General features: G+C 47.2%; 1 protein-coding gene across 1 annotated transcript in view; it reads left to right on the top strand.

Annotated features, from left to right (window-relative positions):
* Positions 1-15,866, top strand: part of SNX19 (sorting nexin 19) — a gene marked incomplete at its 5' end in the record, with an annotated part of 400,377 nt that overhangs the window by 313,481 nt on the left and 71,030 nt on the right. The window lies entirely within an intron of this gene.

Below are 15,866 nucleotides of genomic sequence, written 5' to 3'. Positions count from 1 at the left end.
GATTTCCCTGGGGCCTTGGAACAGGAAGCTGCCCAGATGCCCATCGGTCTCCAGGGGCCCCTCTTCCATTGAGATTCACGGGGCTGAAAATCATTATGTGAATGAGTAAGACGCAGTGATTATGCTCTGTAAATGAAAGGGAGAGTGTGCCTATGGGAGGATTGTGTGTGAGCGAGAGGGAGTTCAAGTCTACAAAGGCCTTGTGTGTTTGGGTGTTTAAAGAGGGACTATAATTAAAGAGAAACTCAGACAACCAAGGGCAGTCATAAGCCACTTGTAAAGGGCAAGCAATTGTTTTCCTATACCCAGCCGTTATAATGGTGGGTTACAAGGTTTCCAGACATTTGACTTTTTTTTTTTTTTCAGACATTTGACTTTCACTGTGATCAGCGGGGTTTGGCGGGGGCTGCAGCATGTCAGTGAAGCTTCCTCTTCCCTAATCACAGCCGACTGTCTCAACCCTGAGCACAGAAACCCCATGTGAGGACTTTCTCAAAGGCACTGGCGTGCATTGAGCACTTCCTTGGTGCTCAGCACTGCACCAAGATTTTTATACACATTCTCTTATTTAACACTTGTCTTTTTCCCTCTTGGGAAGCTGCACTTCTATTCAATTGCTTTGCCAGGGCTTCCTAACCAGGAATTGAGGATCTAGGTATCTGCTGGAGTCCAGTATGGAGAGTACTAGAGTAGAAGTTAGGAGAACTCAGCATTGGTACTCCATTCGCATCACTGGTCTGGCTCTCTGGCTTGATTTTCTCACCTGTCCAAAGAAGGGGGATCATCTGAGGTCAGAGGTTGTCAGTCACAAGACTGCAATAGAATTCTGGTCTATGTAAAATCTAAGCTCACTTCCAGATCAAACGCTACAGGACTGTTGGAGGCTGCAGAAGACAATATAGCATGATGATTAAGAGCCCAGGCTTGTTTAAGCAATAAATAAATAAATAAATAAATAAATAAATAAATAAATAAATTTTAAAAAAAAAAGAGCCCAGGCTTGGAGGACCCGATGTGCATCCTGACTCCATCGATTTCAGTTGTGCAATTATGGATAAGTTACTCTACTCTCCAAAGCCTCAGCTTTTTCATTGTTAAAGTTAGGATAATAATACTACTACTCATCTCTATAGTTATTATGAGCACTAAATAAGTTAAAACTTAAGCAGTGCTCAAAAGGACTTAATACATTTTGTTGTTGTTGTTAATCCTCGCCCGAGGATATCTTTCCATTGACATTTAGAGAGAGTGGAAAGAAGGGTGAGAGAGAGAGAGAAACATCAATGTGAGAGAGACACATTGACTGGGCCTGCAACCCTTGATCAGAATCGAATCCGGGACTCTTCAGTCCACAGACTGACACTCTATCCACTGAGCCAAACTGGCTAGGACAGAAGTGCTTAATACATTTTTTTCAGGGTTTTTTTTATTTCAAGAAAAAAGTTTTAAATATAATAATGTTACATGCAATAAACCTTAATATTTCAAGAAAAACTATTTTAGATATGATAATGTTACATGCAATAAACACCAATTATTCAAAAAAATGATCTTACATATAATAATATTACATGCAATAAACATTAAGAAAAGGATTTTACTTATGATAATATTCTTAATACATTTTTAAAAAGTTTCATAAATGTTATCCAAGAGTGATGTTAATATTTTCATTTTTTATTCTTATTTTTATTACCACCAAGCCTTACTCGGCCCCCCAAGATGGCCGCCATCATCGCCCTCCCACGTTCTCTGGTAATCCTAATGGAAGGGAGGAAAGCTAATGGGAATGGCCTCTCCCCGCTTTGCTCATGGATTTCCCATGATACATTGGCAGCCCTTCGTCCATATTTGGACTCTATAATCGCCATCCTCCTGTTTCTCCCTGTCCTCCGTGATCTTTGAAAAATAAAAAGCAACTCCTTCCCCAAAGGAGAGATTGAGCTCATGCCGTGAAATCTAAACTCCTCCGCTGGGCCTTTTATGCTCTTCGACAGCTAGGCTGACCGCTTCCTGTCCTTCAGGTCTCAGCCAAGTGCCACCTCCTCAGCGAGCCTTCCTAGGCCACCCAACTGAAGAAGCCCAAACCATGATCGGGATTCCATGTTGTATTTCCCCCGTAGCATATACTTCTATGTACACCTGTTTTGTTCACTTGAATCTTTACTGTTTTGTTGCCTGTCTTCCCCTCCTGCCCCAGCTAGAATGAGAGTGGGGCCTTATCTGTCTCATTCACTGTTACATCCCCCGGGGCCTGGCACAGAGCTTGGCAAGTAGGAGCTCTTCATTCATACTGATTGACTACCTGGGCTCAGTTCCACTCTCGGCGTGGTCACGCACAGACTGTGAAACTTTGGGCAAGACTTTCCATCTCTACAATGGGGATTGGCTCTATCCCCTGGGAGAGTTTGGAATGCCTAACGCACTGCTCCCCATTATCATTAACTTCCTACACCTCTGTGACAGAAACCTTAGCCCAGGACCCTTGTCACCTCGCCCAGGACTCTCATCTCACCGTGGAGGCAGCTGAGGACCAGAAAGATAAAGTTACTTGTCTAAAGCGATGCAGCCAGCTGCTTTGCTCATCTTGCAAACTCACTTCTCTTTCCCCTTGACATGGAAACCTGGCTCTAGCGAAATTAATTAGCCTGGCTTCTGCTCAGAGCTGCTATCCCAGCACGTGTGGCTCCATGTAAGCATCTCACCCACAGAGGCTCACTCAGCCTCATCTCTGCGTGTGTGTAACTCTCACCTCCTCTAGGAAGTCACTCAATGGACCTCACATGGATCTGACTGCTTCATTTTTCTCTGTATCTTCAGCAAATGTGGACTCCATTGCTAGCCCAGGAATATTCCATGTGCACTTACCTGCCCTTTGCTAATTAAATGTCAAACTCGTTTGCTAAGATTGGACGACAGCCACCCTAAACTGGAAACTCATCAACACCAAGGCTTCCTTCTCTTTTAGTTCAGTCTCCATGGCAATCCCCAGAGCAGATGTGGACTGCTTGGCAGAGCCAGATGGGTCCAGGAGGTTCAAAGTAGATGATGATCAGCCCAAAAGGAGGAGGCACTGAGGCCAGAAGGAGGCAACCACAGAATTCGGTTTGGAGACTTCGAGTTCCCTGCTCTCAGGTCCTGATGATTCCCCAACATCAGGACCAAGCATGACTTCCGCCTACCTGTAAAACCCAGCATCCCGGAGTATCTCCCCAAAAAGAATTAAGGAGAAAGAGAGGAGGCTAAGAAATGAAGGAGAATAAGCTCTATGATCTCAGCCATGGGGCTGAAAGAAATATCCCAGCCCTAGCTGGTTCGGCTCAGTGGATAGAGCATCGGCCTGCGAACTAAAAGGCCCCAGGTTCGATTCTGGTCAAGGGCACATGCCCAGGTTGTGGGCTCAATCCCCAGTGGGGGACTTGCAGGAGGCAGCCGATCCATGATTCTCTCTCATCATGGATGTTTCTATCTCTCCCTCTTCCTTCCTCTCTGAAATCAATAAAAATATGTATTTTTTAAAAATCTCCCAGTTCCTCAGATTAGACACTATTAAGTCACGGATTTACCATGTGAGGATTTAGACCAGGTTTTACACAGAAGAGAGATTTCAGGACTTGCCGTTTGTGTGCGTGTGAGCTTTACATCGCCACCATTCTGTGTCAGAGATCCCTGAACATCCCAGATGTGTTTCATCTGCTCTTCGTGGAAACTGCCACAGAGCTGGGCACGGCAGATGACAGCTCCAAAGGCCCAGGCCCTGGGAAGCTGCTTGGAAGGCTCAGGCAGTGAACCGCCTCATCCACTGGCTTCCTCACGTGCTGGCCCCCTTGGCCAATCCTCTCCCAGATGTGGAGACAGCTGAAGCAGCTGGACACGCATCTAAGGGCCCGTGAATTATAGCTCTGGGCCTGGGTCCATTCTTCTTTGCTCAGAGGAAATATTTAACTCTACTTTCCCCCTCTCAGCCACCCACTCTGTCTTTTCCTCTGGGGTTTAACTCCTGCTTGTTCTCTTGGAGCTAGGAGGCTAGAACAAAGGGTCCTGATTAGACTCTGGGAAACTCACCGAATAATGCATCCAGGCTGCCTCCTGCTAGCACCCTGACTCCACCTTATACAGCCATGTTCCTCGCAGGGGGAGGGTAAATTAATAGAAGAGTAGTCTTACAATAGTCTCACACATCAAGTCTGCAGAGTAAAGAACATCATTTGGTACTCTTGCAATTAGAAAGCATGATAGATACCATTCTCACCTCCGGAGTTTGCAATTTACTTGATCCGTTCTGCCAAGAAAACCCGAGGTGAGCTAAGGCTCTTGCTCTCTTCATTTCGGTAAATTAGGGGGTAGGCACTGTGTTCCTCCATTCTCTCCTCTTAGCACAACCCTCTCCCTTCCACTTCTCTATTCCCTGCCTGGCCTCAGCACCCCCATGCTTTCTGTCAGCTCTCTCTCATTCTTCTCATGCACCCACACTCCCCTTTCTCAAAATTTGCTGCTGCCAGCATCTTCATTTACACCAGGGTGAAAAAAATAGCTGATAACAGCTTTACAATGTTTCCATTCACATATATTTACACCTTAAAAAGATCAAAGCCTTTTTCTAAACAAAGTTCTGATAGTAGAATGTCAGACAGTGACCAGAGAGGGGTACTTTAAGAGGGGAGGGGAGAGAAAGGGGCAACCAAAGACTCCTGAGGTCAGGTCACCCCTGGGGTGGTGCAGGTTGCCCACCAGGGGGCACAATTCTTATAAACGAGAAACAAATGATTCCATCTTCCACCCATCATTCTCACTGAGACCACAGGTTGGGAGCATTCTGACTGTGCCTTCCAAGATGAGGGGTTTCCAATTAGTGAGCTACTGCCCTGTTTTTTTCCCTCTGGCATCTCATTTAGAAACACTTTGCAGACTGCCTGCCTCCTCCGTCCCCATCTCTTACTAACCTCATCCATGCACATTACCGCGCTCCATGCTTCACACTCCCTCACCTCACTCTTTTATTTTTTAAACTTTAAGCTTTTAATTTTTTAAAATATATTTTTATTGATTTCAGAGAGGAAGGGAGCGGGAGAGAGATAGAAACATCAATGATGAGAGAGAATCGTTGATCAGCTGGCTCCTGCATGCCCCCTACTGGGGATTGAGCCTGCAACCCGGGCATGTGCCCTTGACCGGAATCAAACCTGGGACCCTTCAGTCTGCAGACCAATGCTCTATCCACTGAGCCAGATTAGCTAGGGCTTCAGGTCACTCTTGAAGTGGAGAGGTCAGTGGGCAATGGGGATGAGTGGCATGGACACCAAGGTGAGAGTGGGGAGTCCAGCCTGGCAAAGGAAATCTCTAACTGAGCATCCACAGTCTGACATACATGAGGCTTAGGGGCGTGAGTCCTCTCTGATCCTCAAGACCATTAGAAATTAAAGGGCAGGAAACTCTGGTGTTTAACTAAAGAAGAACATGAGACCATCCCTTGACCCAGGCCGGTGGCAGGAGGAAAGCTGTTTGTGGCTCTCACGGCTCAGGCCCACCTCCCACCTGAGTGTGGGTCCCAGAGCAGAGCCCTCTCTCCTCCCATCCCCCACCCCCTGGCCTCCCCCGTGCCCTGCTGAGAGGCCAGATGTGATCTCCTGTTTTTAAAAAGGTTGTCCGGGCTTTGCCTGCCCTCACTTCCTCTTCCCTGCACCTCAGTGCCCCTCCCTTGTCACTGCTGAGAGCCAAGAGGTGATGGGATCCAGGAATGTCGCTTCTTAGCCAACCTGGCGGGAGCAGCCCAGCAAAGTGTCCAATACTTTCAAGCTGTGGTTGGGGAGACTCCAAACATCAAGTCACTCCAAGCAAAGATCTCTCCCTCCCTCCCCTTTGCTGTCCATGCCAGCCAGGAATCTTCTCCACATCAGGACAGCCCACCCTCAACGGACCAACTGGAAGGCACCTGTAGACCACAGAGCCCAGGTGGGTGAAAATCACTGCGTTTCATTAAAAACAAGCAAACAAAAAAACAACAACATGGTACTCCTGCTCCGGAAAGGCCCCAGATGTGTGTGTTGGGGGGGGGGGGGCGGGGAGTGGGCGAGACAGCAACAATGGAGACTGGACAGGCAGTCTTCACCTCTGCTCTCGGAGCTGTGAAAAGAAAGAAAGTGGGGAATCAAGAAGCAAAGGGATGAGTAGAAAATTAAAAGGAAACAAAGAGAATCCCTATTTCACACATATTCAAATAGCAGAATGTACGCACAGCTTCAGGCTCCCAAATTCATGTTCCCAAGCCCGTCACTGCCTGAGCTTCGTTGAGGTGCATCCATCCCGCCTCACAACCCCAGAGAGTCCTTAGATCTAAAACCAAGCCCCCTTCTATGCACGTCCCCAAAACAACATACACGTGCATTTTACCTCCTCCTCCTGTTTTCCTCAACTCAGCCAATGGCTTCCCTATTCACCTCACCACTCAATCTGTCACCCTCATCTCCTTCCTCGGCCCCCTGCACCATCACCAGTTACCCCGATGGGCTAACTCAAAAAGGCTCCAACGGGTTCCTGTCCATCTCCACCATCACTTCCTTCGCTCAGACCATGCCATCTCTGGAGAGCCCAGCCTCACAGGTCTCCATCACTCCAGTCTCTTCCTCAATGCAACCGTTAGTCTACATCATCGCTAGCTACCTTCCTAAGAGACAAATGCAGTCCTATCACTTCCCTGCTCACAAGTCTTCAGTGAGTCTGCATCGCCCTCTGGGAGAGAGCTCATGGTACCCAGGTAATGAATATGCTCCTTCAACTGGCCCCAGGTGACTGTTCTGGCTTCAATGCCTACCACTCCTTGGCACCTGACACTCCAGGCCTGCAAAACTCAATGAACTCAATTACTTTCCCAAATGCAAAAGGTTCGTGTGTGTGTGTGTGTGTGTGTGTGTGTGTGTGTGTGTCCATCTTTCTGAAATGGTCCCCCCCTCCAATGTCTGGTGAACGACTGCTTATTCATTAGGGTCCAATAAAAATAGCACTTAAGTGGATGCTTTTCCCTCCTGATCTCTGCCCATCAAAACACAGCTATCACTACCTTCTCTGGGCTCTCATAACTTATTAATCAATCCACTCGGCAAATGTTTCCTGAATTCCTACCCTGTGTGCCAGGCTTTTCTGCAGATAGCTTTAGTATTGTACTTGCAACATTAGATTATCTTTATTTTTCTCTTTGACTTTCCCTTTCACCAGACTAGGAACTGTCTGGATAACACAGATGCCAAGGATGCAGGAACCGCCTTCCGTATTTCTTTGCCCATGTTGCCTAGGACCATTTCTGGCACATAGTAGGTTTATGAAATTATTTACTAACCTGAAAAATACAGGGAATGGGGAGCTGAGAAAGGAAAAGAAGAAAATTTAGTAAATTCCAAGGAGAAGAGAGAAAACTGGGACAGGAGCTACAGAGATGAGAGCACGAGAAAAGGAAGAAAGAGGAGAAATGAAAGGTGCACCCCTTCTCTCACCACCGAGAGAGAGAGAGAGAGAGAGAGAGAGAGGTGGGGAGAATGAATGGGTGAGTGTGTGAATGTGCGCACATACACACACACAAGGCAAGATACTAAAGAAGTCTTCAAAGTTGGAAGCACCAGGCCATTTCTATCCCTCTCCCCTTCCCATTCCTCCCCTGCCCTGTGGCTGCTCCAAACCCCACTCTTCCTCAATCCTCAGGTCTCCCCTGAGTCCCCATCACGCTTTGAGACATCCAAGAAATACCTCCACATTCGTAGATAGTCTCACACCAGGGAAACACTTCTTTGTGAGTCACTGACATGGCTAAATTCTAAGAGCTCGGAATGCTCCCATAATGGAAGGTTCTTTTCCTGGGAGGAAAACAGAAACACCAAAGGGAGAGTTCTGAAGGAAGGCAGCGTGGTCAGGCTGGGTGACCGGGTTGCTGAAATAGAGCCGCGTGTCCCACCGCACTCCGTGGGCCTGGATTCTGCTGCCAGGCCCACCTCCAGGCAGCTCTGTGACTCGGGGCATTTCACACAAACCCTGGGAGCTCAGGTTCTGCTTTGCACAGAGAGTGGGATTAGCCATGACATGGAGAGAAGGTGGGACTGATGACCCAAGTTCCGGCCCTAACCTCCTGTCGACCAGCTGTGTGACTCTGGGAAGGTGACATCCTCATAGGTCTCCACTGACCATCTGCAAAGTGAGAGGCTAGAAAAAGGTGTTTCCACCTCTGATGTCTATGTCCTTCTTTAAAATTGTCTAATGCCAATGAGCCCGATGAGACGTCACACGGAGCCGAAGAACATTCTGAAAAAAAATCACCCCAGTCATCTCAGGAAGTGGGGTTGGCAGACAGCTGCACAATTTGCACTAGACCTGGATGTCTAAAAGAAAAAGAAAAAAAAAAACCTGATTTTTTTTTTTTATCCAAAGTCAAAAGAATGCTAATTTCCTCTACTACTCAAGAATAGGTGAAAAGTGAGATGGATGAGGCTGTAAAGTCCTCATAATCTCACCTCCCAACCCCACTCACGAATCCTCTTTCAACACACCTGCAAATGCTTAGGAGCCCTGACATATGTCCCTGGCTCCCTGATTTCTCCCTCGTGCTACAGCCACAGTGTCTGAAATTCTACCCTTAGTGGTTTATTTCTTTGGGCTCCCCTTCCTAGGGTCTTTTAAAACCAAACACCCCTAGCAGTACTCGTTATCACACCAAAGTGTTCATGACTTGGATTCCGTTCTGTCCATTCTCTTCTGACAGGCGAGCACCCGGGTCAACTCTAAAAGAAGGGAGACCCTGAAGGGAGATGGTGTGGCTCAGCTGGTTGGGTATCGTCCTGAGCACCGAAAGGTTGCCAGTTTGATTCCCAGTCAGAGCACAAGCCAGGAAGCAGCCAATCAATGTTTCACTCACACATTGATCTTTCTCTCTTTCTCCCCCTCTCCCTTCCTCTCTCTCTAAAAATCAATGTTAAAAATCTGTGAAGAAGGAGGAGAAAGAGAAGGAGAAGAAGGAGAAGGAGAAGGAGGAGGAGGAGGAGGAGGAGGAGGAGGAGGAGGAGGAGGAGGAGAAGAAGAAGGAAAAGGAGAAGGAGAAGGAGAAGAAGAAGAAGAAGAAGAAGAAGAAGAAGAAGAAGAAGAAGAAAAAGAAGAAGAAGAAAACCCTTGCTTGAGGATGAGGGGACCAGTGCCAAGATTCACTCCAAATACGCTGCAACTATTCTGCCAGGCCAGATGAGAACACATATCTGTGATGACAATGATGATAGAAAACAATGAACATTTACAAATGCTTACTAAGGTGCCAAGCACTTCACCTTCTGATTCATGGTAAACACATTCATTAAAAATGGACAGTTTTTATATCAAGTCCCTTGATGACCTTGAATAAGCACCTCACCTGCTCAGAGAAATCACCCTCCATCCTGAAATCCCAGCTCCTTTCCTTTGTCTCTCTTTTCTTCCTTTTAAAACAAGGGGAAAAGGGTGCAGCCGGGCAAGTCAGTACAATAAGAAATATATGTACAGGGGTGTGTGTGTGTGTGTGTGTGTGTGTGTGTGTGTATTATCCGAAGTGATGAACTAGACTAGACCCATTGTTGAGAGAGATTTCAGACCTTCGTAAACCAGCTGTGAAAGGTAAATGTGGTGAGACTCCCATCTGGTGGTTAGAATCAATAAGGAGGATTTGAGGGACATGTATTGTTTGCATTCAATAATTAACCGGGATAGAGGAAGCAAACCATTCTCACCATTAAGATGGGCCCAGACCCTGGAGACATCTCGGCTTGACCGGCTCTCCCAGGCTGTCTGATGAGCTAAGAGACACTGGCCTGATCAAGGCAAAGAAAGGATTGTAGGAAGAGAAGCACAAGTTAGGTTAAGCAGGACAACCACACAACACCGCCTTCAACCTTCTCCAGGAACTGGTTGTCAGACATTTAACGAAGGTCCAGGCTTTTTATCTGCACAGTTTTGAAGGACTGTTATCTCAGACTTGCGTGACATGACAGAGATTTCTAAACTTTTGAAAGAGTTGTTCTGAAAAATTGTACAAGAAGGTAAATACCAAGTTCCAACAGTGCCACCTGCTGGCCATCAAGTGGCAAGACAAGCATGACCTAAGCCTCTGTTAACATCATGGCCATGGTTATTGCATGTAAGACTCAAGATGTGCAATTAACTCTCAGCAGCCAGTTACATTAGGGATCACATATTGTCATCACGGGTACATTCCACGGGTACATTCCTCAGGAAATTTAATGTTGTGGGTGCCCCACAATGAGCCCAATTTGTGGCTGTTATCACTGAAAATACAAGTGATAGGAACGAAAAGGTTTGTTTGCTTCTTGGTGTAATAAAACCAACTACAATCTGGTCAGCAAGCAAGTCAAGGTCACAATGGCACTACAGTATGTAAAGGTCTGGTTTTCAGTGATCTAAAGCAGTGGTCGCCAACCGGTGGTACGTGGACCACTGGTGGTCTGTGAGGTCCAAGAGGTTGGTGACCGCTGATCTAGAGAACAGGGAGCTCGCCCATGGAGTGTGTCGGTAAGCTACAGAACGCCAGGTGAAGGTAGGAATCATCAGAGTGGCTAGCGCTTCGCAGGAGTTAGGAACTGAACGTGAAGTAGCCTCAACAATATGAATTAATGTCTTTCTATCTACTGGGTGAAGTTACAAGGTTCCGAAAGAGAATATTTAGGATTAAGAACGAATTAAAAATAAACAGGAAATGCTTGTATACCTACAAGTGATCATCACAAAACACAAAGTCAATAGAAGGTGATTGTCAGGACAAAAGTGATGTCCAAAGTCCAACATGCCTGCCTGGACGTGTGCGCGGCAGCAGGAAACATAAGGACCAGAAAACTCTCAGGCAATGCGGGATCTGGTGGTTACACGACAGCCGAAGTTAAAGAAAATGAGCATAAATTGTGGCAAAGAGGTATTATTTTGCTTAGAATGAGAGAGCTCTGTTTATATTAAAGTGCTGTAACAGGCTTTTGAGAAAAGCTGTTTACCCCCTTCTTGGAGCTCTTTAAAGATAAAGTCTTAGGGTCCCTTCCAGCTCTGTCCTACCACAGTTTAACCTCTGGTTCTAAACAAAGGAAGGCTAATTCAGCATGCGGCGTCATCCGCAGAAAAATATTAATTTAATTAGTAGCTTATGAATGTGACCTAGGTTAAGAACACTGCTGCCACCACTTATTAACTGAGTGACCCTAAGCAAGTTCCTTAACCCCTCTAAACCCCTTTTTTTTCTGTAGGCTGCCTTTTTCAAAGGATGGTCATGATAATAAAGTGAAATACGCCATGCCTAGCCCACAGCAAGCACTCAAAGGATGGAAGCTATTATTACTAAAAATTAAAGAAAAATGAGCCTTGAGACAGCAGTGGGGAACATCCGGCCCGCGGGCCGTATAAGGCCCACAAAATCATTGGGTCTGGCCCTGCCAAGGCATTAGGGGTGAGTTAATTAAGTGTTTGACCAAATAGAGCAGGCTAATTTTGAAGTTGATAATTTTGTATGGCCCAAGAATGAGGTTATAAATATCCAAATGGCCCTTAGCAGGAAATAAAGTTCCCCACTCCTGCTTTAGAACAATGCCCGGGCCAGAGCAAGCATTCCATTTTCATAAGAAGGTGTGAACTGCAAATGAAATTTAAAAGCAGTACAGTTTCTTTATCCTCAGGCAAGGGGTACCCTAGTATTTTAAGAAAAGGATGCCACTAACTGTATGTGTTTGGGCAAGTCCCTAAAACCTCTGCATTGGTTTCTCCTCTGTGATTGCACGTGGAGTAGATTAGGTGACCACTACGCTCTCTCCCAAAAGGAGGGAGATTCTTCTAGAGCAGTGGTTCTCAACCTTGGCTGCACATTACAAACGCCTGGGAATCTTTTTAAAATCCTGATTTCTGGGCCTCATCCTCCGGAAATTCTGTTTCTTTGTTACTAATGTGGTGGCCTCACCCCATAACAAAGAAACAGAATTTCTGGAGGATGAGGCCCAGAAATCAGGATTTTTAAAAAGATCCCCAGGTGATTCTAACGTGCAGCCAAGGTTGAGAACCACTGTTCTAGAGAATACCAGAGCTTAGTAGACACTATAAATTGATGACATACACTCTATAAAACTCTAGTAATAAAGTAAGAGATACCAGTTACTAATAGTTCATTAAAAACTTCCAAATCACTATAGACCTATAAAAGAAGGTCCTGTAAACATAAAAGCCCTTTAGTTATGTGAGTGTTAATTAAAAATAATGAATAATTGCTAGGCACGGAATTAAAGACAAACATAGATATTTTCATTTTTATATAACTTTCCTTTCATATTCAGAGCAAGAAATTGTTGAGCTTCTTAGTTCATAAGAATCACATATACTGAGAGTCTAAATAATCCTACATTCGAAATGTGAGGACTCCAAATTAATGCTTTACCGTAATTCAGGAGTCAGCAAACTTTTTCTGCAGAGGGCTAGAGAGTAAATGTATTTTAGGCTCACTTACCCCTGCTCTTCTAGCACAAGAACAGCCGATGTGTAAATGAATGGCAATGGCTGCACTCCAATAAACCTTTACTGTATTTATGGACGCTGAAATTTTAATTTCATACTGTTTTCAAGCATCATCAAATTTTATAATTTGTTTTCCTGCCCCCCTCCCCCCCACCACCACCACCACCACCAATTCGGTTAAAAATGTAAACAACATTCTTAGCTCGTGGACTATACAAAAACAGGCAGCGTGCAGGATTTAACTGGCCGTGTTTGCCAGCCCTGCTGTCATGTTGTATTTTGAGAAGGAACGTGGTGATGTAGAAAATCCAGAATTGGCAGATATCCCTCTGGGATTTGCACTGGGTGGTTAGTTGGTTGGTTGGTTGGTTGGTTGGTTGGTTGGTTGGTTGGTGTTGTTTTGTCCTGCTGTTCTCATCTGCCTTTTTCCTATGGGCTTGCACCACAAACCAGTTTCTCGGTCCCAGAGGCAGGGACACAGGCTCAAGCATAGCTAAGGCAAGCCTGACCCCTTGAGGTCACCCTGCAAGCGGCAGGCGCCACCCAGGCTGAAACGTTGGAATCCAGGTGGGCTGGAGGGAGGGAGAGGGCAGCCATGCAGGCTCCACCCAGCAGTAAGCCGGCCGGTTGTTGTTGTTATTGTTGTTGAAGTTGTTAAAATGGGGCAGGAAAAGTCCTTCTCCACGGGAACTTCCTTCAGGGGCATTTCATTTTCTTAAAACAAAAACAAAACACCCCCAGAGGCTTCCCAGCTGAGACCAGAAGCCTCCAAAGAAATTCAAGACTTTCTCTGGTCTGTGTAAGCCTCCCACTTGTAGCCATGAACACGCATCAGGGAGGAGGGGAGGGAGACTGGGCACAGCCCTCCATCTGCCCCTCTTGGATGCTTGCAAGGGAGAAAGTAGGAAACCCATCGGGAACTAATTGCTATTGAGAACCAGGAGTTTAACTCTGGGAAATGGCAAATCAGGGGCTTTAGGAAGCAAAAATGAAAGATCAGAATCAGGGGGTGGGTGGGTGGGAAGAGACTAACCGAAGAATTTATATACATAGCCCATGAACACAGACAATAAATAGTGTGGTGAAGGTTTGGGGGCAAGAGGGAGGGACGGCGGGGGGAGGGGGGGTTATGGGTGTGGGATGGAAGGGGTCAATGGGAGAAACAAGGGAACATCTGTAATATTTTCAACCATAAAGATAAACTTGAAAGAAAAAAATAAATAAAAGGCAAAAAAAAAAGTTACAACAGGCCTGAAGCAGAATGGGATTCCCCATGGCCTGCCCAGGTCCCTCTCCCAGGTCACACCCCTGGGCTGGAAGGGTGTGTTTTTGCTAATTTTTGGAAAAAGATGGCCGAGGCCACTCTTTCCATTCCCCTGCTGCCACGATCTAGAAGTGTTTGGGGGAACATCGGAGTCACCAGTTGTTCCTCTCTTGTAAATTATCCAGGAAAGACCATTCTGCAGCCTGCTGGGTTGGGAAGTTCAGCCTTCCTTTCAGGGAATGCAAAGCCACCCTTCCCTGCTGCAGGGTCTGCCGCCACAAAGGTACTTTGCGGCTCTGAGAGCCGCCTCTGCAGAGGTAACATGCCCGGAGAGCCTCACGTGCTGCGTGCTGCCTGCTGCACCCCCGTGGCTGCTGGAAGGACTTGGATGTGCTAAGAAGAAACGTGGACGACCTCATCTGTCAGTGCCCCCAACACAGGCAGAAAACTCTTCTTACAGAACAGGACCCGTGCCATGAAGACTGGGGTGCTATGCCGGGCTCAGTGGTTGAGCATCGACCGATGAACCAGGAGGTCAGGGTTCCATTCCCGGACAGCGCACATGCCTGGGTTGCAGGCTCCATCCCCAGTAGGGGGCGTGCCGGAGGCAGCCGATCAATGATTCTCTCATTATTGATGTTTCTATCTCTCACTCACTCTCCTTTCCTCTCTGAAATCAATAAAAATAAAAAATAAATTTTAAAAAAAGACGGGGGTGCCATGAAGTGCTGTGTTTTGTGGTCTTGAGAGAGGACTGTAGACCATACCATTCCCCGTTCCTTTCTTTGTGTCTCAGTCCCCGTATCCCAGGGGGAGGTGGCAGTGTGGGGCAGAATGAAAGGTGGCTACCTTTCATGAAGTCCCCCACCCCACACCCCCCATACACACACCCCACCCCACACCCCCACACCCCCCCATACACACACCCCACCCCACCACCCCACACCCCCCATACACACACCCCACCCCACCACCCCACACCCCCCATACACACACCCCACCCCACCACCCCACACCCCCCATACACACACCCCACCCCACCACCCCACACCCCCCATACACACACCCCACCCCACCACCCCACACCCCAGGAGTTTTCAGGACCAGACATGCAGTTCCAGGTGGCCTGCTGCCTTCCTCCTGGGTGACCCCACTCGGCTGCCAACCTCACTTCTGATCATCACCACTGGGCTGGGTTCTGCCAGCCAGCCCTGGAAGGGGCAGTGACAGCGTCTTTGGTTCCATTCACCAGGTGGAATTTTTCCCTATCCCCAGCTTGGGATGAAAATGTAGTTTTTAGTGGGGAGCATGATTTTTTAAAATATATTTTATATTGATTTCAGAGAGGAAGAGAAAGGGGGAGAGAGAGAAACGTCAATGATGAGAGAGAATTGTTGATCGGCTGGCTCTTGACCGCCCCCTACTGGGGATCCAGCCCACATGTGCCCTGACCGGGAATGGAACTGTGACCTTCTGGTTTACAGGTGGGCACTCAACCACTGAACCATGCTGGCCTGGCAGGGAAGCATGATTGTAACATGACCTTTCCCATCTCTCTCGGTTGCTTCACAATTAAAAGCTCTGGAACCTTCTCTGGAGGAGACCTCTCTTCTACACAATCGGATGCCCAGAGTGGCTGCTATAGGGATCTGAATGCTGTCGCTGGGGGCCACGCAGAAGCCACTTCGGAGAATGCGTCCTGGACACTTGGCCTTAAAGGGGGCAGCGCCTGGGGCCTCCCTGAGGACTATGAAGGGCCGGCCCAGCGCCGTAGGAGTTAATGTGGGACCGTGCGTAAAGGGAAGGGGAAAAAAGTTGGAGTTGACACTTGGGAGGGTGGGGAATGGAGAGGGGAGCGAGGCCCGCTGACTCCTGATTGGTTTTACATTTCATCCAATTTTTTTTTTCCTCTCTCTCTCTCTCCTCTCGCGCTCCCTCTTTTCAAGTTTCTCTCTCCCATCCCAGGGGAGGGGAAACGGGAATAGTGAGCGATCAAAAATAAACCTCTTATGTCAAAGCCGGGAAGGAAGTATAAATACGAAGGGCTCGGCAGCCCACTAGGTGCTTCCCGGGGTGGGGACGAGGCCAGGGCGAAGGG

Source organism: Myotis nattereri, assembly GCF_964212035.1.
Source record: "Myotis nattereri genome assembly, chromosome: 19".
Classification (NCBI taxonomy): Eukaryota; Metazoa; Chordata; class Mammalia; order Chiroptera; family Vespertilionidae; genus Myotis; species Myotis nattereri.
The sequence above is the reverse complement of the archived record's forward strand: the minus strand, read 5'-3'. Positions and strand labels throughout refer to the sequence as shown.